This window comes from Tachypleus tridentatus, chromosome 8 (assembly GCF_004210375.1).
Source record: "Tachypleus tridentatus isolate NWPU-2018 chromosome 8, ASM421037v1, whole genome shotgun sequence".
Taxonomy (NCBI): Eukaryota; Metazoa; Arthropoda; class Merostomata; order Xiphosura; family Limulidae; genus Tachypleus; species Tachypleus tridentatus.
Window position 1 is genome coordinate 55,221,685 of NC_134832.1, and position 13,893 is coordinate 55,235,577.

At 36.5% G+C, this 13,893-nt stretch overlaps 1 long non-coding RNA gene across 1 annotated transcript in view; it reads right to left on the reverse strand.

Moving 5' to 3' along the window:
- The window catches only part of LOC143224156 (uncharacterized), a 29,806-nt gene extending 16,385 nt beyond the window's left edge, over positions 1 to 13,421 (reverse strand). The window contains exon 1 of the long non-coding RNA XR_013013237.1: positions 13,266 to 13,421. This is a non-coding gene — a long non-coding RNA (uncharacterized LOC143224156). The remainder of the gene's footprint in view (positions 1 to 13,265) is intronic.
- Positions 13,422 to 13,893: the final 472 nt, after the last annotated feature.

Below are 13,893 nucleotides of genomic sequence, written 5' to 3' on the forward strand. Positions count from 1 at the left end.
CAGTCTAAGCGTCAATTTTAGTCATACATTAACCTCGTTGGCTGAAGGTACTCATTAAGAAAGCTAAACTTGTACAAAGGAGAATGTTATACAATGTTCCCCTTTCTCATTTCTTTTGTTATTAAATCTCTAATGGCATCATTAGATGCTAATTGTATACCCTGTTTGGTAAAAGCTGATAATTGACTCACTTAAGTGATCAAGTACTCGTGTCTTCGAGTTGCAGACCAAAAGAGTGTTTAAAAAATTTAAAAACTTACGTCTCCCTAAAGTCTTTTTTCATTCCTCCTTTCGGGAAAAACAAAACAAAGAAATCTTCACAGACAGACAGATTGTTTCCAGTTACTGTACATAATAATCGTGGTAAAAGATTCTATTAACTGTGGTTAATGGAACTTCAAAAGTCCATAAAAGAAAATGGAAATGTTCCCTTTTTAAAAGTCATTTTTTTTTATTCACCCACCTTCTTGGGTAGAACTCTTAAAACAAGACAGCCCATGTATACTCTATGATAGTTTTCAGTTACTCACTAAAATATAGTAACCCAACCAGCCAGCTAGGAATGATGGATGTTAACTCTCACACACATATATAGTGGATCATCTTCCCAGCAGCAGTGCCATCTTCTATATTCGGCCCTAGTCCGTTTCATCAAGCCTTATTGCTTGTAATTTTCATATTTTCTAAGACTATTATTAAACATTTGAATATTATTTTTTTACTGTTAGTTTCGCACGAATTTCAGACTATTATAAATCATCTAAATTGGCTGAAACACGTGATATATTTATTATTAGAATTGAGTCTAAATATATTCTTAACAATGCGTGTTCCAAACTGACAATGTAATACAGTCTAATCATCATGGGGTTCAGTTTCAGTTTATAACATTGCTTATCTAAAGTCAGTCATTATTTGTAGTTAAAGACAAATTTACACAATGGATTATCTGTGTTGTTCCTACCACTGGTTACCAACGTTATCAGACCACAGAGTTACCGCTGTGTCACTGGAAGGGATTAATAACAGACTTCATTAATACACGCATTATTTTATAATTATTTTAGTTCTAATATATCTAATTAGCTTATATTTAGTCAGAAACTCTTAATAGGTTAAGCCTTTTGGTTTGAATTTTGGGCTGAGTGCTAGACCCAAGTTATGGCCGTTTAATACGGTTGATTCTGCTTGTCGATTAAAAATAGCTTCGTAGATAGCGAGTGCTTTTCACTTGTTTCCATACCTCTGGTCAGCCTCACAGTAGCTCAGCAGTAAGTCTGTAGGCTTATAACGTTATTCATAAGGGTTAGGTATCTGTGATGGGCACAGTACGGAGAGCCCGTTGTGTAGCTTCGCGCTTAACAGTAAATAAACAAAACGAAATTCTCTGTTCGGTAGATCTAAGTTTGGATTAGCTACGAATCAGCGTTTTCGGGTGTTTCACATAATAATTTTGGTTATTTGTCGGATCCTGCATAGGTCAAGTGGAAAATATATACATGTGTTTATTTATATATTGACTGCAACACGGAATATTAAAGCGGTCCATAAAGTGTCTCATTTGATTTTAATGTTTCACTTTGTTTGCTTAAGGTTTTACTGACAAACAAAGTTGTCCTTTTTTGTTGTTTAAGCTACACAGTAGGCGTTCTGTTCACTAGAAGAAATCGAATCGCGGATGTTAGAATGGTAAATCTGTAAAATTACCGTAAACCCACTGAGGAAGGAAAGACGATATAAAAAGGATCAAATACAGCTATCCAGGTCGATAAATGTCATTTAAATATTTTTACCTTTCAGGGACATTCCTGATATAAGAGAAACTAAGAAACTTTACTATTAGAGCATCTCATAAAACAAGTTAAATTACTTGTTATTCTTTTGTTGTTAGTTTGCAAGTATCGTAAGAGATTCAGTGTATTTACGTTCCTGGCCCGGCATGGCCAAGCGTGTTAAGGCGTGCGACTCGTAATCTGAGAGTCGCGGGTTTGCATCCCCGTCGCGCCAAACATGCTCGCCCTTTCAGCCGTGGGGGCGTTATAATGTGACGGTCAATCCCACTATTCGTTGGTAAACGAGTAGCCCAAGAGTTGGCGGTGGGTGGTGATGACTAGCTGCTTTCCCTCTAGTCTTACGCTGCTAAATTAGGGACGGCTAGCACAGATAGCCCTCGAGTGGGAAATTCTAAAAAAAAAAAAAAAAACATTTATGTTCCACTTAAAACTCTTGGATTTATATACTCAAATGAACCAGACAATTATGTCGTGAAAACAACAATATGAACATGGTTTAATAGATAAGAAAATGTTTCTTGCCCAGAAGTAGTAAAAAATTTTAATTTCGCGTACATCAGGTGAAAATTTCGAATATGCATAACTGAAAAAAATATCATTTATCCAAGAAATAAAACACGAAAATTTGATGAATTTCCAATCATACACACTCTCAGTTTTTTGAAAATAATTTATAGAAAAATTCATTTTTTTTTCTAAAAATTTGCATAAATATGAAGTTATTTTGTTAAGTAACTCGTATCTTTTTTTCTTGGCGTGGAAGTTGGATAACCCATACTTTTAACGATGAAAATATATATATACGTATACGGAATACATTAAAGGGCGTTTAAGTTAAAACAATGCAATTAGTATTTTGAGAACCATAATGGTCTAATAATTACTGTGTGGAAATGGATTCTGTAGGTTCAGTGTTCGGGTCCCGTTACCACTAAAAACAAATATAATAATTCGTACTTCGTTTGAGTGATAATTGTAACTGCCAATTTTTTTTTTTTTTTTAAGTTTCGCAGAGTTACACGAGAGCTATCTGCGCCAACCATCCCTAATTTAGCAGTGTAAGACTTGAGGGAAGACAGCTAGTCGTCACCACCCACCGCCAATTCTTGGACTATTCTTTCACCAACGGATTGACTGTCACGTTATAACGCCTCCACGGCTGAAAGGGAGAGCGTGTTTGATGTGACAAGGAATCGAACCCACAACCTTCAGAATACGAATCGAGGGCCCTAACTATCTGGCCATAGCGGACCGCTGTGAAACTCAAAACATATCCATCAACGAACCAAGTGTGAGTTAAGAGATGGCTTATTTCTATTTTCTCTATAGTTCGTCAGTTCAAAATTAGGGACTGCTAGCGTAGGTAGGTTTTGTTTATATTTCCTTGGGTATCTAAAATTAAACAGATAATCCATATTAATAATAAACAGAGAATTAAGTGTGTAAAGTGCACTTTTTGTGATAATATGGATAACGTATACTTCGACTTATATCGATCACCACTCAAGAGGTCACTGACAAAGAGGAAAACATGCCAGAAAGAACTACGCGAATGAAACGAACCCTGCCATCGCAATATCTGGAACTTTCTCCATTTTTTTACGTAAGATGGTGTCGGAGAAATATCACTAAGTTGGAAACATACCAAGTCATTGAAAAAAAATGGGGTAAAAATAGCTTACCGTTTTGGATGCGGAAGTGTCATGCATGACTTGTGGTGTTTCCGTAGTAGTTAATGTGTTTTTTAACCTTGGAACAGCTGGTTAGCAAATACCATCAACCAGAGCTTTAGAAAATTCATAATCAGTTTGCTATAAAAGATTTAGTTGCTAATTTCTCTCCTTGTGGGTTCGTATCTTGAAGAGTTGTTGTTTTGAATTCAGTACAAAGCTACTCAATGGGCTATCTGTACTGTAATCGAAACCCGGTTTTTAGCATTGTAAGTCCGCAGACATACCGCTGAGCCACTGGGGTCATCTTAAAGAGAAAACAGCAGTTACGTAACGGTATAAGTGTCAATTTGTTTCAGTTGTTTAGCAAGAGTTTAGAAACGTGTTTACTCTGTATTCATAACCTTAGAAGACGTGTGAACATAAAATTGTTCATGAACTAATGCTACTTTAATTTACCATATATATCATATCTTTAAAAGAAATTGCATTTTTCAGACATTACTGGTTTTATACCTGAGGAAACATTCTAGCCCTCTACCTCAGTTGGTACGAAAAAGGCTAAACTTTGTGGTTCATTGAACAATTTGACTTATTGTGAAACAAGATAAGTCGCCACTTGTATTATCAGAGCTTGTGTTCATATACATAAAAACACAAAGAAAACAAAAGCTTGAAAGAGTATACATGAGGAGTTAGAATGTTTTCAGAACGAAAAATCTAGGCCCCGGCATGGCCAGGTGGTTAAGGCGCTCGACTCGTATTTCAAGGGTGGCGGGTTCGAATTACCGTAACACCAAACACGCTTGCCCTTTCAGCCGTAGAGGTTATAATGTAACGGTGAATTCCACTATTCTTTGATAAAAGAGGAGCCCAAGAGTTGGCGGTGGGTGGTGATGACTAGCTGCCTTCCCTCTAGTCATACACTGCTAAATTAGGGACGGCTAGAACAGATGGCTCTCGAGTAGCTTTGCGCGAAATTCAAAAACAAACAAAAAAAACGAAAAATCTTCCCAAAACTTTACATGTTGCTGTTGTTTTGAATTAAGCACAAAGCTACACAATGGGCTATCTGTGCTCTGCACACAACGGGTATCGAAACCTGGTTTTCAGCGTTGTAAGTCCGCAGACATACCGCTGAGCCACTGGGGAGAAACTTTATCCGTAGGCAGAATTCAGTCAGCATCTGCCAAATATTTGAAATATTTTGCATAAAATAAATGTATACAAAACGAAAGGATAGTGGACGTACATTAACTTTATTAATAAACCTAATATTCGGAGAAGAAGGCAAAAAGCTCTTATGAAGAAGTGTGGAATTATGTTAGAGGAAGAAGGAACTTTAAAAGAGCAGTTTATCAACCCAATATGGTTACAAGAATATATATATATATCTAACTAAACCGTTATCTTCTTTAACAACTCTTTTTAACTTCTTTAACAAACAAAACCAAAAATACTTAAAATTAACGAAAAAATTGTTTAATTTTAAATCACGTGATTAGCCACACTTATCCCCCGCTAGTGCAGTGGTAAGTCTACGAATTTACAGCGCTACAATTAGGGATTCGATTCTCCTCAGTGGGCTCAGCAGATGGCCCAATGTGGCTTTGTTATAAAAAAAAACCCACACCACATTAGCCACACTTAAACTTTAATGAAAAATCGTTTGATTTTACATCTCATTATTATCCATAATTAAACACAAATGAAAAGAATTGTTAGATTTTAAATCACGTTATTCGCCACACTTAAAAAACTTCAATAAAAGTCTTTTAAATTTAAATCATATTTTTAGCCACTTTCAGGGACAACTGATTAAAAAGATTAAATACAACACGGAGCAAAATATAATAATAATAATAATAGTAATAATAATGAGAGACATCTATAAATACAAATATTAACTAAATTCTATATCTAGAGCCTTCGAAATTCATCCAGATTTTGTTTGGTGTCATTTTAGCGTACATTAAATAATAACAGGCTACTCTTCCTATAACCCTCCCTAGAAATTAAATAATAACAGGCTACTCTTGCTGTAACCCTCCCGAGAAATTAAATAATAACAGGCTACTCTAGCTATAACCCTCCCGAGAAATTAAATAATAACAGGCTACTCTTGCTATAACCCTCCCTAGAAATTAAATAATAACAGGCTACTCTTGCTGTAACCCTCCCGAGAAATTAAATAATAACAGGCTACTCTAGCTATAACCCTCCAGAGAAATTAAATAATAACAGGCTACTCTAGCTATAACCCTCCCGAGAAATTAAATAATAACAGGCTACTTTTGCTGTAACCCTCCCGAGAAATTAAATAATAACAGGCTACTCTTGCTATAACCCTCCCAAGAAATTAAATAATAACGGGCTACTCTTGCTGTAACCCTCCCGAGAAATTAAATAATAACAGGCTACTCTAGCTATAACCCTCCCGAGAAATTAAATAATAACAGGCTACTTTTGCTGTAACCCTTCCGAGAAATTAAATAATAACAGGCTACTCTAGCTATAACCCTCCCGAGAAATTAAATAATAACAGGCTACTCTTGCTATAACCCTCCCGAGAAATTAAATAATAACAGGCTACTCTTGCTGTAACCCTCCCGAGAAATTAAATAATAACAGGCTACTCTAGCTATAACCCTCCCGAGAAATTAAATAATAACAGGCTACTCTAGCTATAACCCTCCCGAGAAATTAAATAATAACAGGCTACTCTTGCTATAACCCTCCCGAGAAATTAAATAATAACGGGCTACTCTTGCTATAACCCTCCCGAGAAATTAAATAATAACAGGATACTCTTGCTATAACCCTCCCGAGAAATTAAATAATAACAGGCTACTCTTGCTATAACCCTCCCAAGAAATTAAATAATAACAGGCTACTCTAGCTATAACCCTCCCGAGAAATTAAATAATAACAGGCTACTCTTGCTATAACCCTCCCGAGAAATTAAATAATAACAGGCTACTCTTGCTATAACCCTCCCGAGAAATTAAATAATAACAGGCTACTCTTGCTGTAACCCCTCCGAGAAATTAAATAATAACAGGCTACTCTAGCTATAACCCTCCCGAGAAATTAAATAATAACAGGCTACTCTAGCTATAACCCTCCCGAGAAATTAAATAATAACAGGCTACTCTTGCTATAACCCTCCCGAGAAATTAAATAATAACAGGCTACTCTTGCTATAACCCTCCCGAGAAATTAAATAATAACAGGATACTCTTGCTATAACCCTCCCGAGAAATTAAATAATAACAGGCTACTCTTGCTATAACCCTCCCAAGAAATTAAATAATAACAGGCTACTCTAGCTATAACCCTCCGAGAAATTAAATAATAACAGGCTACTCTTGCTATAACCCTCCCGAGAAATTAAATAATAACAGGCTACTCTTGCTATAACCCTCCCGAGAAATTAAATAATAACAGGCTACTCTAGCTATAACCCTCCCAAGAAATTAAATAATAACAGGCTACTCTTGCTATAACCCTCCCGAGAAATTAAATAATAACAGGCTACTCTAGCTATAACCCTCCCAAGAAATTAAATAATAACAGGCTACTCTAGCTATAACCCTCCCGAGAAATTAAATAATAACAGGCTACTCTTGCTATAACCCTCCCGAGAAATTAAATAATAACGGGCTACTCTAGCTATAACCCTCCCGAGAAATTAAATAATAACAGGCTACTCTTGTTATAACCCTCCCAAGAAATTAAATAATAACAGGCTACTCTAGCTATAACCCTTCCGAGAAATTAAATAATAACAGGCTACTCTAGCTATAACCCTCCCGAGAAATTAAATAATAACAGGCTACTCTTGCTATAACCCTCCCGAGAAATTAAATAATAACAGGCTACTCTTGCTGTAACCCTCCCGAGAAATTAAATAATAACAGGCTACTCTAGCTATAACCCTCCCGAGAAATTAAATAATAACAGGCTACTCTAGCTATAACCCTCCCGAGAAATTAAATAATAACAGGCTACTCTTGCTATAACCCTCCCGAGAAATTAAATAATAACGGGCTACTCTTGCTATAACCCTCCCGAGAAATTAAATAATAACAGGATACTCTTGCTATAACCCTCCCGAGAAATTAAATAATAACAGGCTACTCTTGCTATAACCCTCCCAAGAAATTAAATAATAACAGGCTACTCTAGCTATAACCCTCCCGAGAAATTAAATAATAACAGGCTACTCTTGCTATAACCCTCCCGAGAAATTAAATAATAACAGGCTACTCTTGCTATAACCCTCCCGAGAAATTAAATAATAACAGGCTACTCTAGCTATAACCCTCCCAAGAAATTAAATAATAACAGGCTACTCTTGCTATAACCCTCCCGAGAAATTAAATAATAACAGGCTACTCTAGCTATAACCCTCCCAAGAAATTAAATAATAACAGGCTACTCTAGCTATAACCCTCCCGAGAAATTAAATAATAACAGGCTACTCTTGCTATAACCCTCCCGAGAAATTAAATAATAACGGGCTACTCTAGCTATAACCCTCCCGAGAAATTAAATAATAACAGGCTACTCTTGTTATAACCCTCCCGAGAAATTAAATAATAACAGGCTACTCTAGCTATAACCCTCCAGAGAAATTAAATAATAACAGGCTACTCTAGCTATAACCCTCCAGAGAAATTAAATAATAACAGGCTACTTTTGCTGTAACCCTCCCGAGAAATTAAATAATAACAGGCTACTCTTGCTATAACCCTCCCAAGAAATTAAATAATAACGGGCTACTCTTGCTGTAACCCTCCCGAGAAATTAAATAATAACAGGCTACTCTAGCTATAACCCTCCCGAGAAATTAAATAATAACAGGCTACTTTTGCTATAACCCTTCCGAGAAATTAAATAATAACAGGCTACTCTAGCTATAACCCTCCCGAGAAATTAAATAATAACAGGCTACTCTTGCTATAACCCTCCCGAGAAATTAAATAATAACAGGCTACTCTTGCTGTAACCCTACCGAGAAATTAAATAATAACAGGCTACTCTAGCTATAACCCTCCCGAGAAATTAAATAATAACAGGCTACTCTAGCTATAACCCTCCCGAGAAATTAAATAATAACAGGCTACTCTTGCTATAACCCTCCTGAGAAATTAAATAATAACGGGCTACTCTTGCTATAACCCTCCGAGAAATTAAATAATAACAGGATACTCTTGCTATAACCCTCCCGAGAAATTAAATAATAACAGGCTACTCTTGCTATAACCCTCCCGAGAAATTAAATAATAACAGGCTACTCTAGCTATAACCCTCCCAAGAAATTAAATAATAACAGGCTACTCTTGCTATAACCCTCCCGAGAAATTAAATAATAACAGGCTACTCTAGCTATAACCCTCCCAAGAAATTAAATAATAACAGGCTACTCTAGCTATAACCCTCCCGAGAAATTAAATAATAACAGGCTACTCTTGCTATAACCCTCCCGAGAAATTAAATAATAACGGGCTACTTTAGCTATAACCCTCCCGAGAAATTAAATAATAACAGGCTACTCTTGTTATAACCCTCCCGAGAAATTAAATAATAACAGGCTACTTTTGCTGTAACCCTCCCGAGAAATTAAATAATAACAGGCTACTCTTGCTATAACCCTCCCGAGAAATTAAATAATAACGGGCTACTCTTGTTATAACCCTCCCGAGAAATTAAATAATAACAGACTACTCTTGCTATAACTTTCCCGATACAGTATTCTAGCATCAGTTTCAGATATTGTATCTCAAGACGTCTGGTATGAAAATCAACAGATTCATTAAAATAAAGTAGAGAACAAAGTTTTGACCCTCTTAGGTCACCTTAAGGTTAACAAAGTTTGTAATTGTAGTTGATAACTTAGCTCCAGCCAACATCAGTGAAGACGAACGATGGAAATGAATTTCCTCTCCATTGATGCACATCAGTGACCTTTTACATTAGTGATTGGTGACCTTTTACGTTTCTTACTTACTGGAGTAAACTTTTCCATTTGCTGTAGAGATTATTAATTCGCTAACGTTTCACTGAGCTCTGGTTTAACGTATGATTATTAATTAGTTTAGATAACGTCGAGTTCCGGCATGGCCAGGTGGTTAAGGAACTCGACTCGTAATCTGAGGGTCGCGGGTTCGAATCTCCTTCACACCAGACATGCTCGTTCTTTCATCAGCCATAGGAGCTTTATAATGTATAGCGATCAATCCCACTTTTCGTTGGTAAAAGAGTAGCCTAAGAGTTGGCGGTGGGTGGTGATAACTAGCTGCCTTCCCTCTAGTCTTACACTGCTAATCTCGGGACTGCTAGCGCAGATAGCCCTCGTGTAGCTTTGCTCGAAATTAAAAAAAACAGCGAGTCATTATTTAAATGATTTCGAACAAGGTTCCGTCTGTCGAAGCAGGATTTAAGCCCAAATATAAGGAACAGCACTTACAAGTTAATTGGTTCGTTGTAAAAATGAAAGGTTTGGGGCTATAGTATTATCGTAGATCACTGTGTTACTCATTTTCAAATTTTGGTGGATTGTGTTTTTTTGGTTTTGGTTTTGTTTTTTAATTGATGAAAACATTTAGAGGCTTCGTTAATTTTTATTTCTAGAACATGGAACAGTAATTTCTTTCCCTCTATATATTTTAGAACTGCTATTAAAGAGAAGGCTTATTAAATGCACTGAGTTCATTATAAAATATATCACGATTGGGTGATTGCATACGAAACGTAACAACAACGAATAATGAAGATCCCAGAAAAAAATAGCAGGTTGGTATCGAATGAAGTGTTTTTTAATTTTCATATTACGCTGTTACATCTCTATTTACATTGGCTATGTGCTTCACGAACATATCATTTAATATGATATATTCTTTGCAGTGTTTCTGGGTCGCAAAATAATTATAACAGGCCCGACATGGCCAAGCGTATTAAGGCGTGCGACTCGTAATCTGAGAGTCGCGGGTTTGCATCCCCGTCGCGCCAAACATGCTCGCCCTTTCAGCCGTGGGGGCGTTATTACGTAAGGGTCAATCCCACTATTCGTTTGTAAAGGAGTAGCCCAACATTTGGCGGTGGGTGGTGATGACTAGCTGCTTTCCCTCTAGTCTTACACTGCTAAATTAGGGACGGCTAGCACAGATAGCCCTCGAGTAGCTTTGTGTGAAACTCTAAAAACAAACAATTATAACAATGCCCTCTAGTGAGCTGATGATCTAAGCATTATTATCTTAAATAGCTGTGTGAATGCAATTTTAATAACAAAGAGCATACTGTTCTTGAAAGCATTATCTAATAATCGATCAAAAATTTTTCGTTACTGAGTTTTCTTTCGAAAGCATGTTTACAAAACACTAGAAATCAAGCGAATATGTAAGACAATTAACTTTTTTTTTTCATTAGCTACTCAATTATGTCTGTCCGTTACAATACAAATTATGTTTACGAGAAACGATACACATGTGCTCCTCAACACGACGGTGGCCCGTCATGGCCAGGTGGGTTAAGGCGTTCGACTCGTAATCCGAGGGTCGCGAGTTCGAACCCCAATCGCACCAAATATGCTCGCCCTTTCAGCCGTGGGGGCGTTATAACGTACGGTCAATCCCACGATTCGTTGGTAAAAGAGTAACCCAAGAGTTGGCGGTGGGTGGTGATGACTAGCTATCTTCCCTCTACTCTTATACTGCTAAATTAGGGACGGCTAGTGCAGATAGCCCTTGAGTAGCTTTGCGCGAAATTCAAAAACAAACAAATAAAATAAACATAACAGTATCGATGTGTAAGTCTAACACCGGCAGCAAAAGCTAAAAATAAATGAATAAAAATTAGAAGATAAATTATTTTATATTATAAAAATAAACTTGCTGAAGTTTGTTTACAGCATTGCGATTACACTTATTGTTTTGAGCAAACAATGCTAGTTTTTAAATATCTGAGCCAAAAATGTTTTTTAAACAATTGGTCATAAGCTTTAAGGAAAATAGTTAGTTATTTTGCGTGAAAAAAACCTATTTTTTAGAACAATAGTGAGGAATTTATGATTTATAACCCACGTTTAAAGGCTTTATTGTTTTTTTGTGAATTGTTTCAAGTAGGACTTACAATTAAGAGGAATATTCAGCTGTATATAATTTGTAGATTAATATTAAAACGCATGAACAATCTCATAAATAAAATAACAATAAAATTTTCCATCACACCATTAAATAAATACCCGCTTTCTTCTGCTGGTGTTGGGAGTAATATCAACTTCGATATTAGGTTGTTTGTCAGTTTATATTTTAGGGACAACTTTTATCACAAGTATGAACCTCGTTCATAACAGTACGGTAATTGCCTTAAATAAATAAAACAGGTCCTGGAGATCGGTAACCATTTTAATAGCGACCCTCAGTGGCACAGCGGAATGTCTGCGGACTTACAACACAAGAAAACGGGTTTCAATAGCTGTGGTGCACAGAGTACAGATAGCCCATTGTGTAGATTTGTGTTTAATTAAAGGCAAACAAACATCCTGGAGTCCTAAATATAATTGATTTCAAAATATAAACAGTCTTTAATGGCTTTCTTCTAGCTAACATACTGAGCAACTTGATTGCCTTAGAGAAAGGCAGAAATCGGTTGAAATCAAACAATCAACAAAGTTCCGAATTTGAAACTATCCTACACATATACACACAAAGAAAACATCTTGTTCTAATCATACAGACATCATTTTTATCTGATACAATGTTAACTGATTTTCGTTTGTTGAGAGTTAAAAGTTTTAAAGCTGGAGTCAGTCACCCACGTTAAAAGAAAATTGGAGTTTGTAAAACAAACGTCACGTTATGCAGCTTGTAAAATAACCGAAGGCCTACCTTGCCCATAAAGGATAAAGCACTCGTCTGAGGGTTGCGATCTTAAATCCTTTTCATAAAAAAAACAGTCGACTCAATATGGCTGACGATTAGGCCAGCCACCAGGGTGTAAAAATTATTTGCTTATAACTTGCTGATACCAAAATAGTTATGATTAAGGTTGCAAAGAGTTATAAAAATAGAACCAAATTTTATAACTAGATACACCTGTGATTTAGATATAACCGTTCTTAGTTTCAATAAACTGACTTAAGGGCTTCGTCGACTCTTTGAACCAATTAAAGGATTTTTTGTTATTCATTTGAAAGTGTGAAACATATTCAGCAGTATCACGTCTCGAACCTTGGACCTATCATTAACGACTATACCACAGGCGTTTAGCCTAAGCACCCGATACATATCTATTAAACCTAGAAGGCATAAATATTCTATTAATATAAGATTCAAACACGTTTATATTGAGTGTTTTTGTTTTGTTTTTTCTAATAAACTGTTCAGTTTTTGTTGATTGCATCTTTCTGACGTGGCCCGGCATGGCCAAGTATATTAAGGCGTTTGACTCGTAATCTCATGGTCGCAGGTTCGAATCCCCGTCGCACCAAACATGTTAGCCCTTTCATCCGTGGGGCATTATAATATGACGGTCAATCCCATTATTCGTTGATAAACAGAGTAGCCCAAGAGTTGGCGGTGGGTGGTGATCATGACTAGCTGCCTTCCTTCTAGTCTTACACCACTAAATTAGGGACGGCTAGCACAGCTAGTCCTCGTGTAGCTTTGCGCGAAATTCAAAAACGAATCAAAGCAGACGCACGATAATTTAGTTCATTGTTAATAATATTTCAAATTCTTATCACACAAGATTTACACACATAAAAACACTTAATGTAAAATACAAGCAATGTCCTTACCTTACTTTAGCCGCACTCGTGTATCTTTTGTTAACTTTCTAATAAACTCTAACTCTTTCCATTGATGAAGGAATTTTAACCATACGAATAAGCTTTAACCGACGTCTTCAGTACAGTACATTTGTTCAGCTAGCCACGAACTGAATCCCTCACGGACAACCCTCCGACTGATCGATCGCTAACTCACCGGTAAGTGTTATATGCAGACAGCCTGTAATATCAAATACACATCCATCTAAACTGATTTACAAGATAAGCTTTGTATTATTCACGACATAATAACAGAAAAGCTGCATTTGTACATAGAATATGACAGTTAAAGGTTTACAAAGTACCTTATTAGCAATAGGTTTAGCTCGGTTGATTCATCATCTGCTTGCGGTAACAGTGCTACTGAGTTCGGTCCCTCGACCCTACGAGAGTAAAACAGGCGTGAATAACCGAAAAAGGACCTTTACGAAAGTTACTACAACAACTGACGTTTCGTTTCTCACTAGTGATTGTGTGAAAATTCCATATGCTTCACCGCGGCTTGAGTGTAAGATGCATAACTCTAAGACTGGTCATTCGATCCCTTCGATGTAAGCAGCACGGATAACGAATCTATGCAGCTTTGTGCTTAGCAACG